The following is a 13,868-nucleotide window of genomic DNA, read 5'->3' on the forward strand; positions in this document are numbered from 1 at the left end:
TAACCCTCAGTTTGTTTCCTGAGATTAAGAGTCTCTTATGGTTTGTCTCCCTCTCTGGTTTCATCTTGTTTCATTTTTCCTCTCTTCCCCTAGGAGCTTCTGTCTTGTTTTTCAACTTCCACATATCAGTGAGATCATATAATTGTCTTTCTCTGATTGACTTATTTCGCTTAGCATAATACCCTCTAGTTCCACCCACGTCCTTGCAAATGGCAAGATTTCATTTTTTGATGGCTGCATAATATTCCATTCTATATATATATATATATATATATATATATATATATATATCACATCTTTTTTATCCATTCATCTGTTGATGGACATCTGGGCTCTTTCCACAGTTTGGCTGTTGTGGACATTGCTGCTATGAACATTGGGTTGCAGGTGCCCCTTTGGACCACTGCATTTGTATCTTTGGGGTCAATACCCAGTACTGCAATTGCTGGGTCATAGGGTAGCTCTCTTTTCAACTTTTTGAGGAACCTCTGTACTGTTTTCCAGAATGGCTGCACCAGCTTGCATTCCCATCAACAGTGTAAGAGGGTTCCCATCTCTCCGCATCCTCGCCAACATCTGTCATTTCCTAACTTGTTAATTTTAGCTATTCTGCCTGGTGTGAGGTGGTATCTCATTGTGGTTTATTTGTATTTCCCTGATGCTGAGTGATGTGGAGCACTTGTTCATGTGTCTGTTGGCCATTTGGATGTCTTCTTTGCAGGAATGTCTGTTCGTGTCTTCTGCCCATTTCTTGATTGGATTATTTGTTCTTTGGGTGTTGAGTTTGGTAAGTTCTTTCTAGATTTTGGATACTAGCCCTTTATCTGGTATGTCATTTACAAATATCTTCTCCCATTCTGTCCGTTGTCTTTTGGTTTTGTTGACTGTTTCCTTTGCTGTGCAGCAGCTTTAAAAGATAAATCTTGATGAAATCCCAGTAGTTTATTTTTGCCTTTGTTTCCCTTGCCTTTGGCAATGTATCTAGGAAAAAGTTGCTGTGGCTGAGGTCAAAGAGGTTGTTGCCTGTGTTCTCCTCAATGATTTTGATGGATTCCTGTCTCATCTTTAGGTCTTTCATCCATTTTGAGTCTATTTTTGTGTATGGTGTAAGGAAATGGTCCAGTTTCATTCTGCATGTGGTTTCCAATTTTCCCAACAACATTTGTTGAAGAGACTGTCTTTTTTCCATTGGATATTCTTTCCTGCTTTGTTGAAGATTAGTTGACCATAGAGTCGTGGGTCTGTTTCTGAGTTCTCTATTCTGTTCCACTGATCTACTGTCTGTTTCTCTGACAGCACCTGCCTTACAATCTTTTAAACTTTTTATTTGGAAATGATTTTGAACTTTTAGGATAGTGGTAAGTCCCTCTGCCTCCTACCTCTGTGCTCTAAGCCAAGGCCTTTCTCCATCTTCCCAGTGGTCTCAGAGGAGGGGATGAGATCCTCTGCATGAGACTGTTCTCTCTCTCTCTCTCTCTCTCTCTCTCTGGTGCTGCCAGTTCAGACCCACTGGCTCAGCCTCCCCCACCACTACTGGGCAGCTACCTCCTTCCATCCAGTGAGAGCCCAGATCCTGAAGACCAACCTGCACCCTCACTGGCTCCCCCTCCTCACTCAATCTCCCTCTTCCACTTGCTGCTGCCATTGGGCTCCTATCCCACACTCCGATGAACATTCTTGGACAGAATAGCCCATGATCTCCTACTTCCAAATTCTTCTGTGAGCATTCCCTTGACTACTTTCCTCCCTGACTCCCCAGCTTCCTGTCCCTTCTAGCTGCCTTAGATTCTTTAGCCAACTGGCTGACCAAGACCACTGATTTCCCTCCCTGAGGTCCTTCTCCTTGGCCTATTCTGCAAGCATTGGTGCTCTATAGCCCACCCCTTCGATTGCCTTTGTTGTGATTTTTTTAAAGTCCAAGCAGAGGTTTCCGCATGGCTATATCTACTGCCTTGTTTTGATTTATAGTAATGAACTTGCTTCCATAAATGGGAATCTTTGCAAAAGTTTATCTAGGAACAATACAAAAAATATTGCTATTATTTTTGTTGCAACACAATAATTTTGTATCATGCATTTCAATCTACACAGAACATGGATTTTTTAAATATTAAAACATGAAAATACAGTAAAATGCAAAGCCATGACTTGTGGTCCCTCCCCTTCATCACCCATGAGCTAAGTCTAACCCTACAGCCTCTTCCCACTTCCCCAACCCAGCTCTCTTTCTGCTCTCTCCTTTCCACCCGGACACATAGCTGAGTTCACCAAACCACCCTTCTCCTGGCATGTCTTACTATTCCTTTACATGCCCCCTTTTTCTCATTTGCTTACTCTACCAAGTACATCTCTAGACCCATCATGGTCTCCAGTTACCTCCTCACCTCTAGAAGACTCAGCTCAAGCTTCATGTTGTGTATGAAAATACATCTGCCCTTCCACCCTCCCTCCAAGGCCCAAGTAGAAGGGACTGCTCTGCCCTTTGGGTCCCCACTGCTCCATGTCAGAACCTCCCTGTCATCAGACCAGGACTGATCAGACAGACATTATTGCAGTTACCTGTTTAGATGCGTGTTGTCCCCACCCAGATGTAAGACCAGGCACAGATACTTGAGTGAGGCTTCTGCTGGAGTGGCCCACAGTAGATGCTTAAAATGTATCTTTTAATAAGTGCAGGAATGGGCATCAGCAGTAAGCAATCCACTAACAGTGCTTTTTGGGTGCTTCCTCTCCCATTTGCTAGCTTGCCTTCTGCCCGGCTTTGTCTGTTGCTGACACCTGCATGTTCAGTCCCAAGCATCAGTGGATAGCCAAACACTGGCTGCTTGGCCACATCCACCTCTCTCACCCCCTCTCATAAACTACTGTATTTTCACATCCTGTCCAGGGCCTTGTGACTCTTTTCCAAAATAAATGCAGGCCACCCTGTCTGGTTGTGTGGGCTCTCGCTCAGTTTTGGGAAGAGGGTGAAGGAAAAGTTGCTGAATAAGGATCACAGATTCTATGGATTAATCAGGACCAAGAGGTTGATGGCGTGGGGGTTAGACTCTGAGCAATGATGGGGAGACAGGAGTCAAACATCCTCAGGCCCATCACACATAGCCTTGCAAGTGGTCTTTGTGTCCATGGGTAGCTAGCTGGCTCTGGCCTTCAGTGACAAGTGCTCCATCCGTGATCCCCTTCCCTCTGCCTGTGGCATTGCACACATTTCCTCACATGCAACATACAGGTACACCCATGAAAATGGAAAAGAGCTGGATTTCTGAGTGCGACAGTGAGTTGGCCTGATCTAAGTCATGAGTTACAACTTCAATTCCTTTTCGACCCTCACAGAACATCGGGGAAGGAGCTGGTGCGCCTTAGTGAGTGTCTCTCCACAGCTTCAGGTCTGACTTGGAAGGTCAGGAGCTTGCCGGAGGGAGCAGAAAGGACTGGTCTAGAGCAGGGAAGGACCAAAGGGGTTTTTAGTCAGATACATGACATTTTCTCTGGATTATACAGAGTTATCTGAGTCAGCACAGAGATGCACAGTATAGGTAACGAGCAGCAGAGTGAGAAGGTGTCAGTCTCTGATTTTAGGACAAAGAAGTTGACTTTATCTTCCCAAGATGGCTGCTTCTTGAGCTAATCTCTCTCTAACCCTCCTCTCTCTCTAAAGCTCCATTTCTTTGAAAGAGCATGTTGGGATGTGCAGAGCAATGACCATGTAAGAGGAGGCAGGCTGGGTAATCTCTCTGTAGTGTTAGACCATGTGGGCTGTGACCATAAGGCAGAGGGGCCAGAGCAGCTGTGCCAGAGTGCTGGGCTTGACCTCCTCTGAACTTTGCCAAGAATGGGCAAGGGAGTGGAAGTTTATGGATTCATAATTTTTTTTTTAAATTGCTGTAAAACTATGAGCTTCGGCTATGGAAACAGCCCACTGTATAACTCACTGGGCTCCTCTGATCCTGGATGTGGTGGGTAGAGACACTGACCGCAGTGGCTTAGCTGTCTTCTCTCACTTACCAACATTATTCTATTCCATTTTATTTCTTTTATTCTATTCTAGAATAAAGTGTTTGCTTTGGTTTGTCAGAATGTTAAATACTTTCATCTCTCTGAAATCTTTCAAATAATACAAAAAATTATATTAGAACAGGGCCACCCTTGGGGTGTGAGCCTTGACAAATGTGTGTGTGTGTGTGTGTGTGTGTGTGTGTGTGTGTGTTCTGTCTATGAAAACAATTTGGTAACAAAATGTCAGAACATGGATAGGTGAGAATTGATGAGTACATGGGCTCCATGAGAACTCAAGCTCAAGGCTTGAGTGGTTCAAGACCTAAACTTACCCACTACTCTGTGTCTGACTTGAGTGACAGTCACTCAACATTAGGCTATCAGCACCAACTGGTGGCCTATTTCACAGAATTCCACAAAAGAAATACCATACCAGCCAATGAAAGCTATCTGTTCTCTGGTCACTCTCCTGGAACCAGGACCCAGCCACAGGGCCAGGCAGGGATGATGCATACACGTGAGTCCTGGAGTTCCTTGGGGTATCTGGTCACCCCTGAGGGGAACAGTGGCCAGGGACTGGAGAGCACCTGTGGCACCCTGCTGCAATGGCACTGTAGGCTCCAGCTGGTCCCAGCCAACAGGAGGGGTCTCAGAAAATTTTGAGGAAGACACTTCAATGCACAGGGCTTCCAGAGGCACAAGGCTGACCCAGGGGTCCCATTTGCCTGGGTCTAAGAATTATACTGTATCTGCGTTTTTCTTTCCACTCAAAAATTCTAATTCTGATTACAAAAAAATCATACCTGTGTGTTATAGAATATTTACTAATTATAAATATCTCTTGGAATCTCACTACTAAATATTAATCATTCATTTATTCTTCAGCTATTATTAAGTATGTACTCTGTTCTGGGCCCTGTGCTGGGGGCTGTGAATAGAACTACATACAAGGTAGACATAGTCCCTTACCTCCATGAATCTTACACTCTAGCAGGTTGGTAATGTTTTAAATTATTAATTAAATGTTTTATCAACTAGGAAATTCATGTACATGGCTCAAGTTCAAGAGGTTCAAAAGAGTGTGCAATGAAAACATTCCTTTCTAGGGCAATGAAAATATTTTGTATGATATTATGATGGGTGTATGTCGTTACACATTTCTCCAAATCCATACAATGTACAACACCGAGAGTGAGCACTAACGTAAACTGTGAACTTCCCAGGATTGCGATATAGATTCATCCTTGGGAAATAAAGTACCTTTTGGGTGATTGATATTGTTAATGGAGGAGACATTGGGGGCAGGGGGCATATGGGAAATCTCTGTACTTCCTCTCCATTTTGCTGTACAACTGAAAGTGCTCTGAAAAATTAAGTCTTTGAAAAAAATTCGCTGTCTCCACTCATTTTCTCTCCCAAAGGCAACCAAGATTTTATATGTGCACTACATTAAAAAGCATGCATATTCCGTCTCCCCAATTTTATTTAAAGCAAATAGTAGCATAGAAAATCCAAACCATTTTACATATGTATCTAAGTTTTTTCACTTAAAATATATCTTGGAGATGATTCCATATGAGTTCATAAAGTGTTTTCTCCTTCTGTCTTACAGTTGCTAAACTTCAGCCACATGTCGTAATTATTTAACAAGCTCTCTCTGACAGATGCTTTATTTTCAGGCTTTTCCACACTATGCTGCGTTAGTAAGTACGCACATATATTATCTTGCAAATGTGTGCGCATATCATAAATTACCCTTAGAAGTGGAATTGCTGCAACAAAAGATATGTGAATTTATAATTTTGATAGGTATTGCCAAATTGTTTTTGATGAAGTTTGTACCAAAAAACATTCCAGCCAGTGATGGGTGAATTCTGATAGCTGGTAACATTTTGACATAACCTCTTCCAGACCTTTTCTTTCTTTTCTTTTCCTTTTTCTTCTTCTTTTTTAATATCCTGGGATCCTACGGCACAGTCTTACTTTTTTTTTTGTACAACTATTTTATTCTCCAAGTAGAAAATAGTGACCTACTCTTTCCACCGCGCTCTTTCCCTGTCACATACACAGCTGACCCCACCCAAGGTCATAAGAGCCTGAGCTGTGTTATAGCTTCGTTGCATTGTCCAGTTTCATGCCTTTGGAACTTCAGTGAGTCCAGATATTTTGTAACCAGGATTTAGCCGGGCGATCAATCACATTTATGCTCAAACCTGCAGGCCATGTAACTAGCCTGGCCACCTATCTTGTATTAGACTGAGGGAAATAGCCCATGTTGGCAACAGGGCAAAGCAGTGGGACGGCACCTGTGCTTGTGCCGGATGAATCATTTCCCAGCACTGCAGTGATCTTGGGTGGAAACTGAGGGAAGAGAGGTGCTGTTTAAAAGGCAGTGATGGGCATCTTTCACTTAACTTTGCTTCCCTGCACGCACATGCGCACACTCACACCACAGGGAAGCAACGCTGCCTTTGTTTCTGTGTTTTGAATACAAAGTATTCGAGAATACCACTTATCCATAATTTTTCCCTGAATTTTAAAATCGCATACTGTTTGTAATTTGCCGTTTGTTGTTTAATGTATCAAAATCATTTTAAATGCTATTCACTAGTCTTCTCCAGCGTATTTTGTAATAGCTATAATGTATTCCACCAGAGGGTTAGCACATAATTTATTCAACCAATTCTCTAATGTTCTGAAGTTGGTTGGTTTTATTTGTTTGTTTGTTTTTTAAGTCATTTTAGAAACCTGGAACAAACCGGCCATTTTCCTACTCCTGGTAACAATCACATATGAAAATATCTCTAGGTCTTTTATTATTCATAAGGGATAACTCTACGTGCAATATGGGAAGAAAGCTAAATTATCCATAAAAGAGTTTGTATTCCGTTTAGCAAGACAGGGTATTTACAAATTCGACAAGATAATTGACTCATGAGGCACTAGGGACTCCGTCCCGATGAATGACACAGTCAAGAAGAGATTGGATTCCGAAGGGGAGACTGTTGCACTTCCACGGCAGAAACGGTTTTAGGTAGAACGTGATTCTCAACGTTGGCCCCAACCTGGACCCTACCTCCAGAGATTCTGATTAAATTGGTCTAACTGGGCCTCAAAGGTCTGGGTTCTTGTAGCCATTATGAGGACCATTTACGTAGAAGGTATACTTGTATGAATCTTGAAGGATAGGTAGAGTTATATAGAAAAAAATGGTGCTAGGTATTATCAATGAGCAGAGGAGGGTGTGAAGATTTATATAAATAAGTGGAGATGGGAAATATTCATCAAAAATATAGACTCTTGGAATTTTAGAGCTGAGAAGAGCACACAGATGATTAAATCACTGTGCTCACATCCCTCCTAATTGTTCCCTCTGGATGACACTAGCTTACAGGAATTTCTACCTATGGTATCTTATTTGACATTCACATTGACTCTGTGGACTAGGAAAAAATGATTAACCCCATATTAGAGTTGAGGAAAGCCCTATGGCTAATTTGGACTATGCAGAGACTTGATAGGAATGAGAAAATAAGTAGAATGATAATTAGGGGGATTTCATTTTCTATGACAGCAAGCTGTATTATCTGGACCACATTCCTACTGAAGATGACTTAAAATGATAGAATATGAAAAACTTCCTTAAAAGTTATTGAAAAGATAATTTCTTAAAAGGTCTAGAAAAGATAGCTCAAAATTTGGAAGTCAAGAAACAAGAGGCTGTGGTGGGCTGTAGTTCACTCTGGCTCTGGAGGCATTTGCAGACTCTGGCTGGAAACAGCTGAGAAACTGAGCTGAAACTTAGCTGTCTGGAAAGCACAGAGTGACCAGAGTATGGCTGGCTCCCTCTCCTACTCCCTTTCACGTGGGAAGGGTTTGGGGTCACATGGGGAAAAAGACCTGCCCCTGAGTTTGGAAAACCAATGCTGATCCTATGAACACTTGCAGACCAAATTAGTAATATCAGGCTTGGAGACATATCTACTTGTAAATGGTTTCTAGTACCCAGGTGCTTGGCAGTTGCAAATGCAGAATGTCTCTGGTTGAAGAAATGTTCATCCTAGGCCTCTGGAAAATCTCACAGATAAATTTTCAAGGGAACAAAGTAGCACAAAATTAAAGAAATTGGCACAAGGAAATGAGGTGCAGTGGACAAGTACTGACAGAAAAGCCAGCATAAACTTGCCCCCAAAGACTTCAAATGCTAGAATTATTAGCAACAGGTTATTATTGTTATTTTTTTTAATTAAGTAGGCTCCACAGGCAACGTAGAGCTTGAACTCTAGACCCTGAGATTAAGAGGTATGTGCTCTAATGACTTAGCCAACCAGGTGCTCCAGCAACAGATTATTTTTAACGATAATTATGTCTAAAAGATATAAGAAGCTCAAAAATATCTTCAGGAGGGGGTGCTTGTTGGCTCAGCCGTTTAAGGGGCTGCCTTGTGATTTCAGCTCAGGTGGTGATCTCAGGGTCATGAGACTGAGCCCTGTGTCAGGCTCCACGCTCAGCAGGGTGTCTACCTGAGATTCTCTTCCTCTGCCCCTGCCCCCGCTCACATGCTCCATGTTCTCTCACTCTCTCTCTAATAAATAAATAAATCTTTAAAAAAATATCTTCAGGAAACAGGAAACTATAACAAGTGAAATAACAGATTTGTAAAAGAACTAAATAAACTTTCTTACATGAAAAAAGAAATTAATCCAAATTAATGTTTCAGTAAAATGGGTTTTAAAGCAGTTTGAACACAGAAGAGAAAATGACAGACCTGAAAGATAGGTCAGAAGATATTATACAGGATGAGAGAGAGAGGAAGGTATAAACTAAGGAGGAGAAGTTTCCAGAAGGGGAGAGAGCTTTGGCAGAGGCTCTCTTTGAAAGGGTTATGTCTGAGAATTCTCCGGAAAGGTTAACCATACTAACATACAGCTGCAGTGAGCCTTATGAAGTCCGAGGAAGACAAACAAAAAGACAGTCATACTCAAACACATCACGTGAAACTGCAGATAATCCAAATCAATGAGAATATTTTGGAGACATGGAGGGAGAGAGGGAAGAAGGGAGTGAGAGACAAGTGAGAATGCATTTCCTTCAAAGCAGCCACAGATTGATAGCTAACTTCTCATTAGCAAAAACGGAAACCAAAAGAATACGTAAGGACTTCATTAATGCATTGAAGGAAAAGAACTGCAAACCTAAAGTTCTATACGGAATGAAAACATGCATAAGAATGAAGATAAAATAAAGACATTTTTAGGTCAAGAACGAGAAAGCTCATCACCAGGAAACCTCCGTAAATGAAATGATTAAAAAAGTGGTACACTTATGGTAAAATTAATGCCTGATGAGGCCTAAACAATATCTAAGAATGCTGGTTGCCAGGTGCTGGGGGAGGGGAGAATGGAGAACTGTATACAGGGCACAGAGCTTCAGTTTGCGAAGACGAAAAACCCGGGGGACAGTGGGGTGATGGTTGCATAAGGATGTGAATGCACTGGAAGCCACTCAACTTAAAAATGAGGTACCTGGGGTGCCGGGCTGGCTCAGCAGGTGAAGTGTGTGACTCCCCATCTTGGGGTGGTGAGTTCGAGCCCCACACTGGGTGTAGAGATTACTTTAAAAAAAATAAAAGAATAAATTTTAGGAAACGATGCACATAAATGTACATGAATATTGTTTGACAACAAGAATATAAGTACGCGGAAGTGGGCAGGTATAGGTCATTCTCCTGTTGCTTTCTCTGTGTCTGAGGCCCTGGAGGAGCTGGGGCAGCACCCCTACATCCCTGCAATCCCGCTGCCCTGCGTCTCTCTCCTCAGTGGCCTCCAGCCTCTGAGGGGCTGAGGGGGGAGGGGAGGGGAGGCAGGAGGGAGCGCTCTCTTCCTGCTTGTGGCTTCCGATGGGCAGCAGCAGGTGCCCACTTGAGGTCTGCCCTCCTTCCATATCCTCAATCTCTCTCCCTTTTTATCCCTTGGTCTTCTAGCCGCCCTTCTCTGTTTTTCTCCTCCGGCTCTTAAACATCTTACGGCAAATGTCTTGTGCTACACAGCTCTGCTTGTCATGCCCAGACTCGCTCTGTGTCCCGTACCCACCTTCCCTGCCTCGCCGCCCCAGCTCCATCTGGGCCTCCTGTCATGGTCACTCCTCTGCTCCCAGGTCCCGAGACGGCACCTGCAATTCTGCCCACCGTGTTCTGTGCTGGAGAGCAGAGTCCAGCCCTTGGAAGGGCCCCTCAGGGCTCCTCATGTGGTGGGAGAGCCGGGTCTCCCTGGACTGAGAGGATGTAAAAACACCCCCAGTGGTCTTTAGTTTTCCCTGAAACAAATCTCAATCGGGGTAGAACTTTGGGGATATTTTGTGAGCGTTGTTCCAAATGTTGGGGGAGGGTCTGGAAAGAGGTCCGTCCTGTGGCCCGACAGCACCTTGTCTCCCTCCAGGGCCTCACCTGAGCTGCGGTGGACACTGGAAGTGCTGTCCTCGCTCAGCCCCAGTCCAGCATCTCTGGGAGCTTGTCCAGTTTCAGGGGCTGGTTTGCACCGGGCCTCTCAGTGAGGCACACGGAGCTCCTGACGCCACACACCCTCCATCCCAATCTTTCTGCACATCCTCAGTTCATCTCTTTATGCCCTTTTAGAACTTCTTTCAGAACTTCATACCCCTAGAATAGGAATTAAATTTTGTTATTCTTTTCCTTAAAACATCTTTCAATGCCATATTAGCATATTTTAAAATAATATCCTTAGTAACTTCCAGACAGTGGCCTAGCTAAAAAGAAAATTGAAAACTTCCAAAACCTTGCTTAGGCAGAGTGATCATTCTTACGGGGAACCTGGACCATGGCACTCCAGTCCTGTCCCTTCTGGTCTTCCCAGGAGAAAATTCACTCTTCTTCTTCTTCTTTTTTGTAATTAATTTATTTGAGAGAGAGAGAGAACGCACCCAAGTCAGGGAGGAATACAGGGAGAGAGAATCACAAGCAGACTCCCCACTGAGTGAGAAGCCAAGGCAAGACTCCATTTCAGGACCCTGAGATCATGACCTGAGCCAAAATCAAGAGTCGTTCGCCCAACCGACTGAGCCATGCAGGCCCCCCAGAAGTTCCCTCTTCTTTCCTGTCTTTAATTAAGGCCTTCACCCCTCTCCTGTCGCACTGTTCCTGTTCGATCCACTCCCTTCTCAAAGGTCCAGCCACACCGAAATGGTTTTCATTCTTCAAATACTCCATCCTGTTTTCTGTGGCTTCAGTATTGTTCCCTCTCTTCTTGGTCTGGCTAATTCTTTCTCCTCATACGTCGGCTCTGACATCACTTCCTCTAGGAGTTATTCCCAGACTCCGGATTTGAACTAGACACTGGAGGTATCTAGAACATCAGCACACTCTGCTGTAAGGTGCTGACCACTGGGCATACAGTAGGAATCTGCTTAATGAACGAAGTCAAGTCTGCAAATACGTATTTCACTCGGGGCCTATGAGACGCCACCTTCTACCTAACATCAACGTGATAGTACCAAGCTTTTTAAAAGCACCTGATAAACGTCATAGGTGGCCCAGGGACACAGAGGACTGCGGGAAGACCGTGAAGGAAGCGTGGACACGGAGGAAATATGCGTTCATCGGTGGATATAAATTACAGAGAGTACAGTATGTGGCTGGAGGAGGAATAGGCTGGGCGTGTTTATGGTAAGTATGTGGTCGATGAAATAAGGCCACAGATCCTTCAAAGTGCCGTCCATCAAGAGGTGCTATTGATTTCCCCACACCGTAAACACAGGTTTGACTGAAGGCTGTGGCAGAAAGAACACGGGGCAACCCCAGAGCCGGGGCCACAAGAAGGCTTGCATCTTCCCCTTCGGCACCCGGGGAACGCAGCCCTGAAACCACGCTCTCGGGGCTGGCCTGGCCTCCCGGGGCATGAGAGGCAGTGCGGGTGGCCCACACCAGCCAGCCCACGGCCGCAGCCACCTGCCAGCCGTGGAGAAACCAGGAACCTCCACCCAACCCACTGCCTCCCAGGGATTTCCACAACTTTCATGGGAAAAAATAAATCCTCGTTTTACGTCACTTGAGGTAAAGGTGATTTGTTAGGCAGCCCAGTTAGCAAACCCGAGGGTGTGTTTTGTTTTATTTCCTATTTTTGTCCTGAGGGTAAAAGGGTTGCATGGAAAAGAAACGGGCGGAACCCGCTGGGAACATCAAACCAGGCTCAGAGCAGAGGAGAGGTCCCTGGGGATCTTCTCTTGGCTCTTCTGCCTCACGTGCCTCCCTTCTGCTCCAGTCATTCCTGCCCCCACTCGGCGCCCCGGGGATGCTCTTCACTGCTGTGATGTTTAATGTGTAATGGCTTAACTGAACGGTTTAGTTTAATTTGGTTTAATGTAATAGTGTTCATTGTTCAACAAAAATTGGCCCAGATTTTATTCCCCCCCAGGGGTGGCAAAGAAATGATCAAATGAAGTAAAACAAAGAAATGGGTACAGATGAAGGAGGGATCGTTCGGAGCCCCAGGGTCTGGAAAAAAGACTAAAGGAAAGAAGATGCCAGTAAATATTTGCTGAACTTTTTACTGCGTGCCCATCGCAAATACAGCCACCGCAAACATCCCGCTCCCACCGGAGAGGCCAAACCATGCAGGGAAGCAGCAACCACGAAACGGACCCAAACGAAGCAAACCAGAAACCCAGGCATCCTCTCTTCTCACCGTCCTGCAGAACATACAGGCCCTCCTCCCAGATCCGCAAACCGGCTCCCTGCTCCTGCACAGCCCGTGCATATGTCACCTCCTCGGAGAGGCCTTCCCTGACCGCCAAGGTGAAGTGTCCCCCCATCCCTATCCCAGGACCCCATTTCGTTTGTCTTCAGACGCTTACCACGCTTCTCTCTGTTCTCTCTCCCTTCCCTGGACAGAGTGGCAGGAGGCTGGGTCCTGACCTGTCTCGCTCCCTGCTGTCACTCCAGCTCTTAGAAGCTCCTGACACACGAGACATGCTTATTCGAACTTTCCTCACCGTAAGTGATTCAAAATGAAGAATTCCTTCCCATGAAAATGCTTTTCATTCTCCAAGCGTAGGTCGAAGCTGACTCCCTGTGAGACTCTCGTAGAGGACGCTCTCCAAGCACAGGGAGCACCCCTCCTTTGGGCCCTCCTGCCCTCGTCTGTGACTCTTCTTACCTGACCGAGCCTCTCTGCATTCTGTGTGCGGCTCTGTCTCCCGTGTGCACAGGTGGGCACGTGCACCTCAGCCCCCACGCCAGACTAGTGGGGTCTCACCAAGGAAAGAAGCTTCTGTCGTCCACAGGAAGACCGGCAGAGGGGTGTGGAGCCTGGGTTCTACACCAGACCGCTGCATTCCAGATCCTGGTTTTGCTGCTTGCTAGCTGGAGGAACTTGGGCGAGTTTCTTGACCTTTCTCTGACCCAATTTCCTTATCTTTAAAATGGGGGGAAACAGTACTTAACATATAGGATGATTATGAGGAGTAACACGCCCAGAGGACTTGAACAAAGTCTGGTCCATAATGAAGACTCACATGAAAGCCATTAGTTTAAAAATTCTACCCTAAGGAAGACTCATGTAAATTATTTGGAACTGGGTGGTTACAGCTTTGGCATAAATCCATACCGAGTAAACAGACAGAAAAGGATCCGAAGAGGAAATAAGCAAGTCCGACGAACTCTGAAATACAAGGATCATCTCGTAACGACATAGAGAAGCCCCCCACCCCCAGATGAGCTGCATCACACTGGCTCCACGAGCGGGCTCCACAGGGACCCGTCCACAGCCCGGGATTCCCCCAGACCGCCCCACGGGGGGCCTGCCGCTTTCCCCACAGAAGACGCGTGAAATCCATCTCCAGCTCTCCGCACAAAACCA

General features: G+C 45.1%; 1 long non-coding RNA gene across 1 annotated transcript; it reads right to left on the reverse strand.

Moving 5' to 3' along the window:
* Positions 1-13,868, reverse strand: LOC148110704 (uncharacterized). The gene is made up of 4 exons (XR_015723326.1): positions 13,167-13,868; positions 10,442-10,654; positions 9,522-9,610; positions 1-2,012 (listed from the first exon to the last, which is right to left on the reverse strand). It is a non-coding gene; the product is annotated as an uncharacterized LOC148110704 (long non-coding RNA).

This window comes from Ursus americanus, chromosome 2 (genome assembly GCF_024610735.1).
Source record: "Ursus americanus isolate L20-20 chromosome 2, mUrsAme1.1.p, whole genome shotgun sequence".
In the NCBI taxonomy this organism is placed as follows: Eukaryota; Metazoa; Chordata; class Mammalia; order Carnivora; family Ursidae; genus Ursus; species Ursus americanus.